The sequence below is a fragment of the Parasteatoda tepidariorum genome, chromosome 2 (assembly GCF_043381705.1).
Source record: "Parasteatoda tepidariorum isolate YZ-2023 chromosome 2, CAS_Ptep_4.0, whole genome shotgun sequence".
Lineage (NCBI taxonomy): Eukaryota > Metazoa > Arthropoda > Arachnida > Araneae > Theridiidae > Parasteatoda > Parasteatoda tepidariorum.
Genome location: NC_092205.1, coordinates 59,478,148 through 59,498,892, shown reverse-complemented (window position 1 = coordinate 59,498,892; position 20,745 = coordinate 59,478,148). Strand labels below are relative to the sequence as shown.

The 20,745-nt window shown below is 28.3% G+C and overlaps 1 long non-coding RNA gene across 1 annotated transcript in view; it reads right to left on the bottom strand.

Annotated features, from left to right (window-relative positions):
- Positions 1-315: 315 nt before the first annotated feature.
- LOC107441649 (uncharacterized) overlaps positions 316-20,745 on the bottom strand; it is a 44,921-nt gene continuing 24,491 nt past the window's right edge. The window contains exons 2-3 of the long non-coding RNA XR_011636285.1: positions 6,653-6,803; positions 316-1,703 (exon numbers count right to left, since the gene is read on the bottom strand). This is a non-coding gene — a long non-coding RNA (uncharacterized lncRNA). The remainder of the gene's footprint in view (positions 1,704-6,652; positions 6,804-20,745) is intronic.

The window sequence follows — 20,745 nt, the reverse complement described above, 5'->3', positions numbered from 1 at the left end:
TGATTGATGATTTCCTGAAATTTCATGCATGTTATTTTATTTTATTTATAGTGTTTTATTTTATGTGTTATTGACATATAAAATAAGACTTATGTATTATAATGTATTTATACAGATTTGAAGAAAAAAGTTTACACATTTAAACATGATAAGAAAATCAAATTTTTTTAGTATAAAAAAACACAATAGGTAAAAAAATATTTCTTTTATTAAACTGGCTTGCATAGTAAAACATGCAAATATAAGTAAATAATCATTAAATTTGTAATTAAATTATGACAAACATGCACGTTGAAGATATTATTATAATTTTCATAGTTGTAATGAATAACAGTAGCAATTTTTAAAGTATTATAAATTTAAAATAAGAACAAAGCGTTTAAAGATGGTTTTAAAATTACTGATAACTTCTTTTTAGAATTTAGATCATATTATAAATTTCTAAAATTTGAAAACTTGGAATTTTGCTAATTGTGAAATTATATTTAGCTGATGAGGATGATTATGATGATCTCGAAAGTGAGGAGGAAACAATCGATGAGTAAGTATATATTGTTTAAGTCGATTAATATGATATAATCATAAATACTCTGAATTCCCTAAAAATGAACACAAATTAAGATTATAAATATATAGGCATGGATTGGAAAAAAATCCAAACGGCACTAAAAAAAATAACTGCCAAAACTACCAGAATATGGAGAGATTTATCATATCCATTGATCTATGAGAACACAAGAAATCTTGGTAGTTCAAAATAAAGCACTTTGGTAAATATTTTGGTAAAATTAACAATATGTCAAAAATTTGATATATGAAGTAACATTTAGTAATTTTATCATGATACTTTAGACCATGATTTAAAAATCATTGATCCGGTTAAAATAACTTCTTAATGCTCTTTTTTTTTACTAAATGTGAGGGAATAAGAATTATATTTTTAAAAACTACAATTTCCGTTAATTCAGTACCATATGAAGAGAAAATGTACCAAATGAATGGTTTCAATACCGTATATATTTTGATTTTCATTACCAGAATATGTTGTTCTTTTTATCAAAATTGTCATTACCACACAATACGATAATTTTATCTACAAGAATATTTTTCTCTGTGTGTTAGCAAACTTTTGGATGGTACATATCTTTCCGTTCATAATTTTGTTTTGTAAAGATTAGGATGGTTATTGTAACACAATCTATATTTTCACAATCTTAAACATCGATTGAATCACTCGATTGTGAAAGGCTAAGAGAAAAATTGTAAAACCTCCTTGATTGCAGAAAAAAACAGAGAAAAGTGAAAGGTGAAAAAATTCAATAATTTTAGGATGTGCAATCATATTAAAGGTTTAACAAATGCCTTAATTTCAAATCATATACAAGCGAGTTTTTTAAGATTAAATATAGTTCATTCACTATGGAGATTTTACACTTTATTATTAAATTAAGACAAAACGAGTGTCTAATGTCTTACATTAGCTGAAAGTTCATTTTTTTAGCAAGAATCTAAACTGATACCAAATTATTTCATCATTCTTCATTTATTATAACTTAATAGGAAACATTTTCAAAAATTAGGTTTCAAGTCAAATTATAATTAGAAGTTTCTTGTTGCAATTGAATTGATGTTGTAGCATTCCTTTAAAATCTCTTTAATTGTACTGGTGATGTTACCTTCTATAGACTGGACAATGAACAGTACTAAAAAAAGAGAAATATGCTTTTTGAAAATTGGGAAACTTGGATTGTCAACAGTTTTAATAGAAAATTTGCAGAAACACGAATTAAAATTAAAACAAATATGAATATGATATCGTTTCCTATTTTTAATTCGCAAAATGATTGCTAATAAACAAAGCTCATTACTTTTTAATTCTTTGTTAGACTTTCCTTCAAATTCATTTACATATAAAGTATCATTAACAAAACAAATAAAACATAAAATGAAGATTTTCTTAAAAAACTACTTTTAAATCAGAACTAATTTTATGTAGGATTATACTTAATAATTATTATTTCTAAATATGGAACGTATATAGTAATTCAATGTAGATAATTAAAATTCTTGTAAAAAAATTAAATAAAGAAGTTTAAATGATTGATATCACAAACTAATATTTATACTATTTGAGCTGCAAAAAAATTACTACTGAGAAGGATGAAGTGAAATAATACTGGAAGAAAAAAAAGATTTAAAGCAAAATAATTAGAAAATCCCCAAGATTATTCAAACTCTCAAACTGATATCAATGTTTTCAGTCTACACTTGCACTGATGAAGATTTGCAATGATTTGTTAGCTTTTGACAGCTAATTTTCTTCCAGTTTAAATAATAAGTTGTGACTATGCTTTCTAATAGTTGACAAGAAAATTTTCACATTTATTCACTAATTGACAAGCAGGATAAAACGTTACAAGATTTTTTAAGAAGATGCAAAATCATCTCGCGTAACTTAATGAAACATATCAAAAGTATCAATTTAATTAAAATGTGAAGAACTTAGAAGACCACTGAGAAAAACTTATTTTTTAATGATGATTTTCTTAATTGATTGCCAACTATTTTCTTTAAATAAAAAAAACAGGCATACCTTAAGTTATTTAAAATTATACATACACAGGAATTTATTAAGATTCATTTTATGCTTATTTTAGGATTGTAGAAATTGATTTTGGAGGTTCTGAGGAACCGGAAATTGTGGAAAACACATCGACCCATCCATTAGGTGATGAGATTCTAAAAAACATCAGGTATGCTAATTTTTCTTTAAATTGAAATTTCTTCAAATTTTCAGTTAGTAATTTCGGTGTGTTGCATGTTTTCTGCTGTTCCAAATGCTTAAAATTACGCATAAAACTATTGAAACTCATAGTTACAATCACATAGTGCAATTAAGCAGAAACTCACTCTTTAAAATTATTGAACTGTTAATGATTATAAAGATTACATCCAAATTATTATCATATAAATATTCATCAACGGAACTTATATATTTAGGATGAGTACCTTACATTTTTTTACTTAAAGCTATTTTTAAGTACGCAGGTTATGATTTAACAAATAAACAGATCTGCAAATTTAATTTATGCAATATGTTTTTAACAACTAAAGATATAGAAGAAGCTTTACCGCAGAAAATGTAGTATTGCGGGAGATTGGCCCATGTAAATCATGAACTGCTTACATATTTATTAAAAAAACTGATAATATCCTTGAATTCCTTGAATAAACTTCAAGGCCTTTTAAATTAAAAATTAAAAATTTAGGTACAATTTAGATTTGAAAAAGTCAATTTAATATTCGTTAACCTAAATTATAAGCAAACTGGTTAGAAAAAAGTAATTCCTAAATTAAATATGATATGTGAGCCCCTAAATACTAGACTCCACAAATTTCAGCAGTTATAAATATTTCACCTTAAATGTATTATTCATAGTCTATTCAGTTACGATATAAATATAAAATACGTCTGATAAACAAATTTATTCACCCTTTAACAATAAAGTATTAAACAGGATAAAATATTTTTTTTTAAAAAATAAACAAAACAATGAAACATTTTTTGCATATTAAACTTTATTTCTTAAATAACATCACTGATAAATTTCAACAATTTTATTATTAAGCAGAAGTTTGCAAATGTTATTGAACTTTTTATCTTAGCTATTGGAATCAAATTTAAAGCATTACATGCACAATATTACACCTTAAGTATTAATCAACAGTGTATTTTTGAATAATTCGATTGTAAACACTTGCACCGTTTGCGTGAAAAATATTCACTAGTTTCTATAAGTATTACACATTAAAAAGTATACATCTATGTAATATGAATCATGCCGAAATAGTAATAAACAATGATATATTATTATTTTAGTGTTGAACTTGATGTGAAATATGATGATTATGGATGTTATGTTGAGGCTGATTGTAAAGATGAATTTGTTACTCAGACTCAAATAAATGAGAATGATGAGAAAAAAAGGTATGTTTAGTTGCATGCAAATTGAGTTTTATTAGCATTCCATAATTTCTTTCTAAATATTACTTGTCTATGTTACATAACATATGTTACATACACATTGCATAAGGCTCTTTCCAAATTTTCTCTTTCTTATTTTAACTAGTTGATTTCTGCAAATCTAACTAAATTATATGAAGATTGTTATAGACAAAACTACTTATTTGTCACTTATCATTGTACACAATTCTACACATGATTATGGATGTTTTATCCCAATTTTTTGAATAAAGAGCAACCTTTCAAGAATAAACGTCCGTAGTAGATTAAAAAAGAGATGTTTTGTATAGAAAAATCTTCAACATCTTATTTTTAAATAAATGTTAATAAACTTGTATGCATTTTGAATAAAAAAAACAAAGTATTGTTTTTCGAGAAAATAAGAAAACTTAAAATGAATACATATGATTATTACAAATCGTGGCAAAATAGTGAATAATGACCTATTATAATTTTAGTGTTGTCCTAGTTGGCAATGATGAATTTGGATTTAATTTTGAGTCTGGTGTGGAAGAAGGTTATGAGGAAATTCCAACGTATGAGATTGATGAATATATTGGGTAAGCAAAATTAGATTTAAATTGAGTTTACTTAGTATTTTTAAATATTTCTTTAGTAGTATTACTTGCCTGTGTAAGAATTACGTAAAGCTCCTTCAGAAATGATTAATTTTTTTAAAATAAATGTTCAACATTTTGACTTTTTTAAATACATCATAAAAATAAAAATGAAACAAATATTTTTAAATATTAACACAATCTCAAATGTTTTAAATAATTCTACTTTTAATAGATCTTAAAATATCTGCAAGTAATTGTCGTATCCAGTAATAAAATCTGCATATGGTGTATAGGAGTCCCCAAATGTTGCTTTAATTCATAAATTGTATTTACTTTTTACTCAAATTATAATTTTGTAATTTTTCCGAATAAAACTAAGAAGAAGATTTAATAATTAAAATAAATAATTGGAACTATTAACTCATGTGATCTACCTAATTATTTTTAAAGATATATGGGTATCTTATTCTTCAATATTTATTCTTAATTAATCAAAAGTCAGAAATTAATTAAATAATTAATTAAAATGTTTAATAGTTTCTGTTTCAACTAGAAATGTACAGACCAGTAAAAAAGGATACTGTATCGTCAGATTTAACATAACAAAATCTTTATCTTATTAATTATATAGACGATTGATTACAGTTTTCATCTATTAATTATGGATTGAACCAGTGAAAGTAGGAAACCCTAACAAGCTCACATACCTCTGGACAAGATAACAATGAAAAAGTATAAAAATAATTTCAGAGCAAATTCAACCATTTTTTAAGAGTTAACACTAACTCTATTTTCAAATAACAAAGATAAAATTTTATATATTAGTGATTAGACAAAATTTAATTTTTTATTATTCAGATTTTATAACTTTTATAAAGTCCAGCATATATATTATTTTATTTAACTGAATTCCATTTTCATGAGGCATTTTCAACCCTATATGTTTATATAAGTTTTTCATTCTTAGGGTAGAAAATACTAAACACTGTAAAAATTCATATTAAATACATATCCTTATTTTTTGATCTGGTTAAAAATTTAAAATATATTCATCTATGCATTATAATTCGTGCTGATACTTGAAAAATGACCTTTTATAATTTTAGTGGTGACCAGATTGTTGAATGTGACCAATACGGATTCTTTGTTGAATCTGAATGTATTGGGGATTTTGTTACTCGAAATCTGACTATAGATAATGGTGAAAATATAAGGTATGATAATTTGTATTCATATTGAATATTTTTTTTAATATATAAGTAAAAATGTTTTGTGATCTTGCCTTTCTACGTTTGGGGCAGCAGAAGGATACTTCTAAATTTATTTATATTTTATTTTTTTAAACTTTAATTGCTTTAAAGGATATAAATATATATTATAATTTTCAGAAAGATAAATATTTTAGAAAAATATTTTTTTTAATAAATTATCTCATGAGCTTCAATCTACTGTACTCAGAATAAATATAAATCTAAGTAATTATGATATCATTAAGCAATAGACTTTCTATTTTACAGGTGAGTTATTCAGTTATAAATCACGTCTAGGACATGAAATTTATTTTTATTCATATAAGTTATGATTTTTAATTTGTATAGTTATGAGTTCTGTTTAATAATAAAAAATTTCAAAAGAATAATAAATTTGATGAGTAATTCGATACCTAAGCCCTATATTTATTTAATTAAATTAGAATTTTAAACTAAAACTTGACGACAATAGTATTATCTGTTTATTAAGACTGTATAATATGCTAAGTTTTGCAATTTCCCGATTATGTTGAATACCAATATTTTCAATCAAAATTTGGAAGAAACAAAACTAAATGTAATAATATCTTAATTTTATCCTGCCGTTCCTTTTAGAAAATTAAATGGGTGTTGAGAAACAGCTCATTACATTTTTATTTATTTTTGTATTTTTCGCCATACTATATTTCTTTTTATGTAGATAAGCATAAAAAAACGCAAGGATAAATGCTAAAAGAAAATTTATGAAAACAAAAGTGATAAATAAAGATTGGCATTTCGAAGGATTTCAAAGACTTCAAAATTACCAATAAACTTACAAGGTGTTCTGTAATGATGGCCCTTAGTATACATTTTTAAAATCCATAACCACAGGGTAGATTGAAAAAGCATACTCATCAGGGATTATGAGTTTCAGCAACGATAAGATGCAACAAGTTATTGAAATCCAATTAATTACTAATGAGGAAGCTGTAACATAAAACATCAAAACATTTTAGATTCCGGGACGAAAACTAACACTAACACTATTCTTAGTATAAAAAAATGGACATTTTAAGAATATTTGTATATTTTTGCTTTAGAATTTCTGACTGAAGTATCTTAACAGATTCAATTTTCAAGTTTTATCAAAACAAAATTCATATATACTTGTGTTAATTACTCACACACATACTAAAACCTTACCCACATGTATATTAAAACCAAAATATTATTCTGCGAAAAAAAATCATTGTTGAAATTCTGAATACGCCTAAAGTTAACTCTTTTTTAAAATAACTAATCACTTTATAATTAAAAAAATAACGAAATTTATTATAATTCTACAATTTATGCATTGAAAACAATATAAAAATTCATTATTTTCGTTAATACTTTTAGAGTGGCATATGATTCTGGAGGTTCTGGAGACCCCGGAATTATTGAAAATGTTTCTGATGAGAAACATAGAGTTGAGAATTTTCAAAACCAAAGGTATGTATATCTGTATTTAATTTGAGTTATTTTAGTTTTAATGCTTTTTCCAGCTATTTCAAGTACTTTTGATTAATCAGAGCGCTTTCAATATTTACTCTTTTTTTCACTTTTTTAACAACATCATTAANATAAGCATAAAAAAAACGCAAGGATAAATGCAAAAAGAAAATTTATGAAAACAAAAGTGATAAATAAAGATTGGCATTTCGAAGGATTTCAAAGACTTCAAAATTACCAATAAACTTACAAGGTGTTCTGTAATGATGGCCCTTAGTATACATTTTGAAAATCCAAAGCATACTCATTAAGGATTATGAGTTTCAGCAGCGATAAGATGCAACAAATTATTGAAATCCAATTAATTAACAATGAGGAAGGTGTAACATAAAACATCAAACCATTTTAGATTCCGGGAAGAAAACTTACACTAACACTATTCTTAGTATAAAAAAATGGGCATTTTAAGAATATTTGTGTATTTTTGCTTTAGAATTTCTGGCTGAAGTATTTTAACAGATTCAATTTTAAAGTTTTATCAAAACAAAATTCATATATACTTGTGTTAATTACTCACACACATACTAAAACCTTACCCACATGTATATTAAAACCAAAATATTATTCTGCGAAAAAAAATCATTGTTGAAATTCTGAATACGCTTAAAGTCAACTCTTTTTAAAAATAACTAATCACTTTATAATTAAAAAAATAATGAAAATTTATTATAATTCTAAAATTTATGCTTTGAAAATACATAAAAAATCATTATTTTCATTAATAATTTTAGAGTGGCATATGATTCTGGAGGTTCTGGAGACCCCGGAATTATTGAAAATGTTTCTGATAAGAAACATAGAGTTGAGGATTTTCAAAACCAAAGGTATGTAAATTTGTATTTAATTTGAGTTATTTTAGTTTTAATGCTTTTTCCAGCTATTTCAAGTACTTTTGATTAATAAGAGCGCTTTCAATATTTACTCTTTTTTTCACTTTTTTAACGACATCATTAGAAAATTGAACAATATATATCCAGCAGGTAAACTACGAATCATTTATTCATGGCCCGTGAATAACGCTTGAATGAAAAAGTACCATATTTGACTGTTTTCTGCAGCTGTAAAATATAAGTACCAAAAAAAATATAAAAATAAAGATTAAAAAAATAAATAGCTCAATAAAAAGAATTATCATTTTAAAACTCCAACAGCGACATGGTACTTTCCTGAATTCATAGCCAATGCTAAAAAAAAATTTATTTTTGCTTATAATGAGTCAAAAAAATTCGTTTAATTATGAAATAGATCAGTATTTTTGAAAATTAAAAATAATTATACCTTATTACATGTAGTTTTGAATTATTTCCCTGTAAACTCTCATAACATTCTCGTACATATTTAGAAAACAAATTCTCATGATTGCAATATTTTTTTAATAAAAAAAATTAGTACTTTCTTGATTTCAAAGCCACTATTAAAAATACTATTTTATTTCTGCTTTAAATGCGCCAAAAAAATAATAACTAATAATTATAAGGTATACAAAAACTTTTAAAAAGTAAAAAAAAAATAATTTTAAATAATAAAAAATCTCCTTTTTAATAACTAAAGATATAGGAGCCGTTGCCTTGTCAAAATCATGTAAATTGCTTGAAAAATATTACTGAAATTTGTGATTAAATGCTTATATATAAATTTCAGAGCTAAATAATTCCACTTAATGGAATTACATCTTTTTTTCGTAAAAATAAACATAAACTGAACTAAATTTGAGCCTAAGAATAAATTTTTTAATAATAATTGATAACCTTTGCAACTGCATTAAATGCAACTATAACAGTGAGATTATGAATGTGGCATGCAGCATATGTAAGGAATAACATAATTTAAATTTATAAATTCTCTTACGATGCGAATGTTACAATGAAATTACAATGAATAATATCGCTTTATAAATTTATGTACCTTTTTTGCAAGAAAACGTTAAAACAATAGAAGACAATGAACATTTAGGTTCCATAAGTTGATAGCAAATATTTAGAATAAACAGGAAGTTTTTCTTTTTAAAGAAGTTTACATTTATTTAAATTAAATTTAACATTTATCATGAATTGCGAAACACTCTTTTTCTTAGTTAAAATTTAAAATTAGAACAGGTTTACGCGTCCTAATAAAAAATCTACTATTTTTAAAATAAATTGGTATGACTATTCCCTGTATGCGATTAGAACATTCATATATTTAATTTCCTTTTAATAGAATTCATCGATGAAGAGTTTTACTTTAATTCTAGTATACTCAACTATTACATCAAAATAGCAATACATATAATACTTTTAAATTCATAAATATCTTCTATGTTATAAATTATAAAGACTTATTTTAATATTAAAGAAACTTTACGTTGTTTATTTTCGGACACCTAATTTTGCAATAATCAGTTAATAAAAGTTTTTTGATTTTAAAAGTAACATACTATTCTGATATGATTTAGTGATTCCTCAAAATGACTAGATACAGATATTACTTTAATTATAAAAATTAATTTTTTTTCAGGAGGGAGACCAATTTTGATGGTCAAAGAGGAGACTGTATTACAAATGAGAAAAGAGAAAAGAAAGGGTTTTGGTCCTACTTCAAAAATCTATTTTGTTCCTGTTGCGGGAAAAAATAGATTGGAATGAATCGAAATGTATGTAGAGTTGTTGCGGACAGGATGATAAAGATTATAAGATACGCAAAGGGAAAAGAAGAAAAAAAGCTATATTGCAAAAAAAAAANAAAAAAAAAAAAAAAAAAAAAAAAAAGAAATTTGTACTTAAAAAAATTGTTGAAAGCAATTTAAGATAAAAAAAGAAAAAGAAAATGCTTTGCCTTCTTCGTAAAACCTATTTTATGTCACGGAAGAACATAGATTTGTATGAATCGAAATGTATGCAAAATTATTTTTCTGAAAGGATGATAAAGATCAACTTGAATGATAAAAGAGAAAACAACATTTCAGATGAGAAAGAAACTAGTTCGGATCTCCTTCATAATTCCTACATTGTCCATGTCAGAGAAAACAATCGACTTGCATAAATCAAATACATATAAATTTTTGCAAAAAAAAAATTGTAGGAACTTAAATCATAAAAAACTGCATTACTGGTAATACAAAGAAAAAAAATTCATTCTGTAAAAAAAAAATTGTTGTATTAGAAAAATTATTGAAAATTTAACAATAAATACCAGTAACAAAATTTAAGAATTATCTAAAAATACAACAATAAAAATATTTACTTAAAAAAAAAAAAAAAAAAAAAAAAAAAAAAAAAAAAAAAAAAAAAANACCTCCTCGTGGTGTACCCCGGAAACGTTTCGACGGCTAAGAGATCTATAACTCCAACTTTATCAGTTTTTTTCCTCTTCTGAGATTTTTAATCAACTTATTCAGCATTGAAACGCTACTGTTAAAATCTCTCAGGAAGCATTTATATTTCCCCATAACAGGAAACAAATTTTCAGGTAAAAACTCTTAGTTGCTCCCCATTCTCTGGCTATCAACCATATTTATAGCCAAAGTTTAGACAAATCGCCTGTGAATTTCAACAAACATAAAAAATAATATCTTATTTCAATTTTACACTATTAAACAAATAGACAATATTGATGATAAGTATGAAATTGTTGAATTTTAATTATGGAAAGGGGGTCGCTTATTCAGAATTGCATATTGTTCACACATCCCTCTGTCAGAAAATCAAATCTCTATAATCTTCTAATTGATGAAAAACCATTTTGATTGGAGATTTTTATGTCCACTCCAGGGGGTGGGGCTACACTAATGTCAATCCTGCTAGTCAAGAGACAAAGAACCTCTGTACAGTGGTCTTTATTTACACAAAAAAATGGCTAAAATTTCATACTTCAGTTACATTTTCTTAAAATTATAAATAAAAGGTTTTAGTGCAAAAAGGTGCTTTAATGCCAAACATTTTCCTAACTCACAATTTGATATTACTTTAAAGTGATTTTTTCTGTAAATTTATTGTTTTAAATTACTATCAAGCATATAGTCTTCAAAACTCATTATGGCATTTTGGAGAGAGGAAAAAAACGAAAACTAAAAAAGAAAAGAAAGAGAGAAGTGATACGAAAAAGAAGAAGAGAAAGAATAAAATAAATAAAAATAAAAGTTCTTACAGACAAGTATTTAAGAAAATTATAATTTTAATAAATTGTCAGATTTATTGGAATATTTGTGTCAAAACTATATTACAATATCTATTCAAATGATTTCAAAAAGGTTCTTTAAATAAGATATTTTTTTACCGTTGGATCGAGTTCTTTAAACATTTTTTGCAAAAAGTATTTCGAATATTGGAAGTAAGCGAAGTACTACTGTGTAAAAATCATTTCATTAAATTTTCAATCTTATGCAATTTAGAATCTTTTCCAAAAAGATATTCTCCTTTATGTCTAGAAGTGTTTCAAGAATTTTTTCAGATAGTTCAACAATCGGAATTTCAAAGTGTTTTAATAGCATCAGCTCCGTGAATTAAAAATTTGTGAACACTATGAAGCATGTAATATTACGTATATAGTTTAACATACAGTTTATCATCACGTCTGACTGTTAAAACACAGAAACTCTAAAGAAAAAGTAGAAAATGATTATAATTACTTTATATACTTTTATTTACAGTGAAAATTACGACAAAACCATGCATACATTTTGTAATAATTGTTACATTAAAAATTAGAAAAAATTACTAATCCTACTTTTTCATTTTCATCAATAAAATCAATAGGGGTCACTTTTATTTTTCGTGGCTCTACTTAGATCATTGTTTAGTTTTCTTAAAAGGTAAAACTGTGAAATAATACGAACTATTCAGTTTTGCATAAAAATTATAAATTATTGTATTGTAGTATACTATCGTATTTATTTTGCAATGCAATGTAAAAAAAAAATTTATTCAAGCATCTGAATACGCAAAAACTTAGAAACAATAATAAAAGTGTAATTATGTCAGAAGAAACACCAGATTGATAAGTGTTACAAGAAAGCACTTGCCTGATGGGGAAATTTTCAACCACAATGTCAGGTTAAAATAATATCCACATTGCCTAGATTTTTTCAAACATTCAACGGGACACTGGACATCCCTAACTTTCTCTGTCTTTTTAGTCGCCTCAGTCAATCCATAAAAATAATTCTGATTGATGATCCTAGTTTTGGTCATAGCTAAATTATTGCAATTATCACTATCATTATTACCAAAGAAAAGGTGCTGGAAGTTTAGAAGGGCGAATAGGAAGATAATGTCCTTTTGGATGAAACATAAAAAAATCTTACCTTTCTTTGCACCCTTATATCTTAATTAAAATGATCACCAAACCTTTCAACTATTCTGCTAGAAATATCCTAAAAGAAAATCTCAGAGTATGTACATATGTATATGTTCCTGAAATACTTAAGTTAGGAATATAGAAGAAAAACGTGGCAGTCTATGAAGAATATCTGAGCCAAAAAGAACTGATACTTTTTGCTTGCCGTAGATAGTTAATTTTCGCTGAAAATAAAATCTTTTCTGAAAAAACAAGTCGTTTGACCATTTGATAGGCAATCTTAATTATGAAAAAAAACAGTATAAAGTCATAGATACCTTGATGAAATTCAAAATTAATCCTCTGATACTCCGTAGCAACTTTTATATTTTAAAAATCAAAAATTTTTATATTTCAGAAATCAAAAATGTAAAAAAACAATTCAGTCCTACTAAAAAACTGAAATTTTGAATATCATTGTTAAATTTTATTGATTATCACAAATAAAAATTCTTCACGCGAAGAAAAACTTAAGGCTTTTTAATGCTCTCTTTTGGTCTTTTAAAAATGAGCGAGATCCAGGCAGTGTTTTTTTCCCAGCTCCCTTTAGTGAATATAAATTATAGCCGTAATTAAAGAATCTCAAATTTAAAAAATTCCCCTGGTAAATGTGGTATATATTCAGGGGAGGGTGGCATAATTCCTGGAGCGTATGCGAATATATGCAAAAATAGTGGTACCATGTCCAAAAACTAGAAGAGGGCTTCTGAGAAAATTCCGAGTTAATCTGAGAGCAACTAGTAGGGTTTATTGTTGAAGAATCTATTGTTGACCAAGTCACAGTTTTCAGAGATGCAATCAAAAACGCCTATTATAATAGAGGAAACCTGACAGCTGTTTCCGAGCTCTCCGTGCTCAAAGCTGCTGCAACTTTCCATTTAGAAATATAATTTCTGTAAATTTTCGTCTCCAAACTGATCATCCCCCAGGTACGGTTGACAACTTTGTAATGAATTTTAATATTATCACAAAAAATTGCTCTCGTTATTTTATGTATTATAATAGTTAGGCATATATTTCCTATTTTTAGCTAGAAATACAGATTTAAAAACAACTAAGAAATATAATTTTCGCATATAAACTAAATTAATGCTGAAAATACCAAAACTAAAAAATACAGATATTTATAATATGAATAATATTTGTTAAAAATACGTTTTACGCTTCTGTATTTATTTTCAAATAATGTTAACGTTGAAAATTAAACAAAATTAATAATTTTGTCTTTTACATATATAAAAAGAAATATCACAACAGATTCGAAAAAGAATTAAACTTTATTCCAAATTCTGATAGCAAGCCCATAACTCCCCATTTGCTCTAAATCTCATACGCTTTTTAATGCATGCATGTTTATAATAACTAATAAATCTCCTTAATTGGGAACTAACTGATAAATGAATTCAAAATACTTTCGCCATCAAAACCGCAAAGTGAAAAGAGGAAATTTCCTTACTTTAATTTATTTTTCCTTTAAAATCACAATTAAAGCAGAAGAGGTAATGATATTATCCTTTACCTGAAATAATATTTTATTCCTGAATATTGGATCATCCTTTAGAGTGGAACGTTACAGTTTATAATGCAACTACTACATTTTTAATAGCAGTCGTTTAAGAAAAGAAAATTAAGAAAATCTGGACAGCGTGAGGCTTTTCACTTGAAGAAACCATTTATTTAATGGGCAAATTCAAATATTTTTTTACGTCACTTTTGTCATTAAATTAGATTGAAACGTATTGTTTTGTACTCTGATCAAAGTACGCAACGTAGATCTAAGCAAAATAATATCAAATGCAAGTAATATTATTTTTTTCCTTCATAAAATCAGTGAAATCAATCTTAATCGCAGAATCAAAATTACATAATTCTTAGATTTAAAACAGACAACATATCTGGAGAAAGTGAGAATAGCTATTCATCGTAAGTACAAACTGAGAATGGAGTTAATTAATGTAACTTATTTAAGGTAAAATAAAAAGGAAGAATTCGAATCGTGGAAAAGATCTTCTGAAGTATTGATTTAGTAAACTTTTAAAGAAACTAATTTCTCATATTTTTATTATTTCGTTTTAGTAATATTTATTCTTTTTGGAGTGTGGGGTGCTTTTTTCCCTGATCGCTACGCTGTTTAATACTTAATCCTGCTATTACAGCATTCTATAATAAACTAAGTGTAACATCTAAATTAAAATAGATTCCTTTAAAATATTCAAAAATATTTCATTACATTGATATAGATTTGGATTCAAATATTTAGTTTCCGCTTCAATTGGGATAAAGTTTTAACTTTATAGTTTATCTCGGTTAACAATACATTTATCCTTTGCTTTTTTCTTAAAAATTCTTTACTGAATACTAAAAATGCATTCCTTGAATTTCTTTTCCTATTTTATTATTAAGAGATAATACGAAAACTCAATTACTAATAATGTTTTTGAATTTTAAACTCATTATTTAAATTGAATATACGTTTATTATAAAATTTCATATTCTACTGAGGTTGCAGTTTTATGCAAAGCTTAGAATAAAAGTATCATAGAAGGTAGAGAGTTCTGTTTTGCGCCATCTGTAGCTTATTTCGATCACCAATCTTATTATTGGTACTTATACCAGCTATCATTTGATCATTACTCGATCACAACATCTTCTTATAAGCACTGGAACTATTTTTTTATCGGTTTCCAACAACATTATCTTTAAATCGGCACTTGAACCTACTATCATGTGATCAATTATCGATACCACTCTCTTTTGTTGAATACTTGAACCCACTATCTTTTAATTGGTACTCAAACCCACTCTATTTTTCATCGGTGCTTATACACACTCTCTGTATCAGGACTGAAACCCACTATCTTTTTATTAGTTTTCAAACACACAATCATTTGATCAGTTTTCAAAATCACACACATTTTTGACCATTACTCGAAACCATGATGTTTTCATCGGTCCGCAAGCCAACTACCATTTGATCAATCCTTGAACTTACGATATTTTTAACGGCATTCGAACTTCCATTTTTCATCAATGCTCATACTCGCTATTGTTTTATCTGATCTCGAACCCACTATATTTTGTTTATTCTCCAATCAACGCTATTTTGCACAAAAATTGAACCTGTTATCTTTTTTATAAGCACTCGAAGAAACTCTCTCTTTTTTGGAGCTAAAGCCCACTATTTTTATCTGAACTCGAACATGCTATCATTTGATTAACAATACATCTACTTTCTTTCAAACCTACTCATTTTTTTTCAAAGTTTCCTCCTCCGTATAGTTCCTACCTTATCCTCCTCCGTATAGTTCCTTATCCTACTATCTCCTAGTTACTCGAACCTATTATCTTTTCATCAGGACTTAAGTCCACTATCATTTGATCAGTTTTTAGAAACCACACACTTTATTGAACAGTACTCTTACTCACTACGTTTCATAGGAACACAATCCCACTATTATTAGGACAGTTCTTGAACCCGCTTTCTTTTTATCGGAACTCAGACCCACAATTTTTTTTATCGATACTTCAACCCACTATACTTTAATCAGTTTTTTTAATCCACTCTGTTTCATTCAGAACTTGAACCATTTTCTTTTCATCGGTATTCAAACCCACTATCTATTTATAGCTACTTGAACACACTCTCATTACAATCAAAATACAAAGATACTGACAAATGATCAAGGTTTCTCAAATAGGGTGGCTAGAAAATTTATTTCGATACAGTGATGACGATCCTGTTAAAAAAAAATAATCTTTCAAACACCAGAGGGGAAAGGAAAAAGAGAAAGTCCTTAGAAAAAAAAAGGTTAGATAGAGTAGAAAATTGGTTAAAGGAATTGGGAGTTAATAGAAGGAGAAATATACCATCGAATAGATCTAGATGAGGTAAACTGACTGAGAACGCCTTGGTCGGTAATCGGCTGTAGTGCCTATGAAGTAGAAGAACCCTCTCTCTGTTTATAGATACTCGAATCCACTATGTCTGTATCCATGTGAAAACAGTATCTTTTAATCAGTTTTAGAAATCACACACTTAAACCCACTGTTTTTTTTTTATCGGTGCTCGCTCCCGCTAGCAGTACTTGATCAGTAATTGAGCCCACTAACTTATGGTTACTTGAATACTCTATTGGTGAACGAAAAACAGAACTCTCTATCTATGACAACACTTAGCATATTTTCAACATTAACGTGTGGAGTGTCATAGGTGAAGGAAGTACGTTAGTTTCTGCCTTTATTTTCGAATAGATTAAAAGCTTGGGAAACTATATGGAACTCAAAACTTCATTCAACATAAAAGTTTAAAAAAATATTTTTGATTGTTAAATACGAAAAATATTAAGAAGTATAGCTGTAAATCATTTACGTCGCACTAGAGCTGCACAATGGGCTATTAGTGACGGTCTGGGAAACATCCCTGAGGATGATCCGAAGACATGCCATCACAATTTTGATCCTCTGCTGAGGGGATGGCACCCCCGCTTCGGTAGCCCGACGACCTGCACGCGAAGTCGAGCACTTTACGGTAGAACAGTTTAACGAGGACCAATACCGCACACCCTCGGTCCCTACGCAGACTGATCCAAGTGGTCACCCACCGGCACACTGACCGCAGCCAGTGATAAGAATATTAAGAAAGAGAATAATATCGTATTGCATTCCTATGCAAGAAAAAAGGAGGGCAGGGTCAAGATATAAAATTGGTCTTGTCCCAAGATGGCGTAATCGCGCGTTGTGATCGCGAATAATTTAATCTGTTTTCAAATCAATTCTCTTTCGTTTAACTGTAATTTTATAGGTACTATTGACCACTATAATTTGATTCGTGCTGTCTTTTTATTAGAACTCGAATCTACTATCATTTTTTTTCAGATTTTGAAACCACACACTTTTTTAATTAGTACTCGAATCTACGATGCTTTTATAGATATTTTCGAACAACTATTATTTGACTAGTTCTCAAATCCTCTATCTTTTAATCGGTGCTCAAACAAACTATTTTTATTAGAACTCAAATCGGCTATAATTTATCAGTTCTCGAATCTTCTATCATTTGGGCATTACTCGAATCAGCTATCTTTTAATCTTAACTAGAACCGCCTGTCATTTGATTAATTTTAAAACCCACTGTTTTGTTCAAAGCAATCTTTATTATCCTTACTCGATTAAACACTATTGTTTGCACACTTATTAAACCCTCTCACTTTGTACGGTCCTCGTATCTACTAAACTAATTTAATCGGTATTATTTAATTAGTACTATCCCACTGTCTTTTAATTCGGTACTCGAACCCACTATCATTTCATCAATTTTAGGAACCACACAATTTTCTGATCAGTATTCGAACCAATGATGTTTTTATAAGTTCTTTAACCAACTATCATTTACTTAGTTCTCGAACTCATTTTTTATCACCTCCCAAAACCACACTTTTTTTAAATGTGGCCCATCATTATTTGGTTAATTTTAGGATCCACTCTCTATTGTTTAAAACTTTAACTCACTACTTTATTATCGGTATTTAAAACTCCGCTATCATTTAATCAGTACTCTAACTTACTTTTCTTTTATCTGTACTTGAACCCAATATCATTTGAGAAGTTTTATTGTTGTTGTAGCTCATTTACGTCGCACTAGAGCTGCACAATGGGCTATTGGCGATGATCCAAAGACATGCCATCACAATTTTGATCCTCTGCAGAGGGGATGGCACCCCAGCTTCAGAAGCCAAACGACCTGCACGCAAAGTCGAGCACTTTACGGTAGCACAGTTTAACGAGGACCAATACCGCACACCCTCGGTGTTTATAAATAGAAACCACTAAGTGTTGCATCGGTATTCGAGCCCGTTATCATTCGATAAGTTTTCGAACCTACACATAATCGATCATTATTCGATTGAACTCTTTTTTGACCAATACTTGAATCAACTATTTTAAATTTTGGAATCCATTCTCTATTGTTCAATAATTGAAATCACTATGATTTTAACACTTTTAAATTATACTCTCTTTTTTTCAATAGGCGAACCTACTCTCTTTTATCGGTTCATGAGCTACAACAGGGCACCTCAAATGGCTCACTGTTGGTTGCACAATTGTTCGCTAGGAAATGCAGGTATTCAAAAGGTGATGAGTAGGAATTTCCTTTTTTTGGTTTCGAAACTATATTTCAATTCTCCGGAGAAACTTGCACATGCTTCGAAATTATACTTTATTGAAGAAGTAGTTTCCTGCTTGAAGTGTACCTTTTTGAAGAGTTTTACTGACAGCACAAGGCAGTAAATAGGCGAGTCAATGATCAAATTCTGGGGAAGGAGCGGTATAAGACAGTACCAATCCATAAAACCAGTAAAGAGAGGTATCAAAGTTTGGGAGCGCTGCGATTCTAAGACTGGATACGTATACGACTTCAACATTTACACTGAGAAAGAATCTTTAGTGACTGAAGGAACTCTAGGAGAACGCGTTGTAAAATGCTTATTTCTACAGTGAAGATTCCTCAAATCGTTCTCTGTTTCGATCGATTCTTCATTTTGGGGAATCTGATGTACTCCCTGTCCTATGGAGGAGTCAGCACCTACATGAAGGGACAAAAAAATACACCAACATTTTCGAATGCGAGAAGACGAAAAGTACAGCGAAGTGATTCGGTTTTCCTAACTACAAGAGAGGGAATAATTACTGTCAAATGGATGGACACGAAGGAAGTTTCTGTCATGTCGAATTTCCATAGCTCTGAATTAACTACTGCGATTAGAACTCTAAAAGATGGATCTAAGAAGGAGTTCCCCTGACCGTCAATGGTAACGTTTTACAACGAGTTCATGGGTGGAGATGACTTCTCTGACCAACTGGAAACATGCTACGAGGTGGATCGTAAATCGAGCAAGTGGTGGCAAAAGGTATTCTACAGATTACTGATGACCTCGATTGCTAATGCCCATGTTGTTCATCAAGACGTTACTAAACGAAGACGTTCCTTACTACCATTCCTCGCTGCTGTTGCTGAAAGTCTCGTGACATTTGGAAATGCAAGCAAGGAAGTGAATATGCAAAAACACTCTTCCTGCAAAACTATGTCATCATCAACAGCGAGACTTTCCAATGTTGGAAACCATTTCCCAATTGAGGAAAAAACACGAAATAGATGTGCATGATGCGCAAAAATGAAGAAAGAGACACGATCAAAAATAGTGTGCACCTCTTGCAACGTAGCTCTGCGCAAGAACTGTTTCCAGCCCTATCACACCCTCAAGAAACCCAGACTTTAAATACTGTTACTTCTGCTCCTCCACTGCTTTCAATTTTTTACCGTTCTTATTTTATAGCTGTGAATTCCGTAAAAGGTTTATAATCAAACAAGTTAATAAAAAGTTTAACGCAAATGTACATGAAAATATCAGTAAAAAAACGTTGGCTAAAATAATCATCAAAATGTTAAGTAAAATGTCAATAGAAATGAGCTATTGACTCTAGAATTTCGACCGGGACATACCCTGGTTCAGATGCTTTGGGTTTACGGCGGGACATATGCTGTTCCATCAATGAAGCTTGAAAAATCATTGTTGTTGATGATGCGCTATTATGGGGACTTTTATCTGTCTCCAAGACCTTCAACCTTTTAGGCATAAAAGTTATTTTATCTAATAATTCTTGGAGGATAAATAACTGATCCCGGGCACACTCGGACTGATATTTCGTCGTATTGAAAGGGTTAAACTGATAGAGGATATAAACTGAATTTTCTTTAAAGTAAAGATAATTATAAAAAAGCATAATTTGTATTTAATTAAATCACAGTACAATAAGCTTGATTATAGAAGTTTTGAACATCTTTAAAACTGCCTAAGTGTCCTAATTTTTCTAAATGTGAAGTTAGAAAAACTCATTATGCTTTTTTTTTTACTGGAATATCTTTCGAATATTACAAATTAAACCTAACTTAAAATATTTCTTTATTTTCTATGAGAGGTTTAATAAAAAGTATATTCAATTATAAAAAATTTTTATTTCGAAAATGAATAAAAATGAACGAGAGCTAAGGATGAAAGAGTGGAAC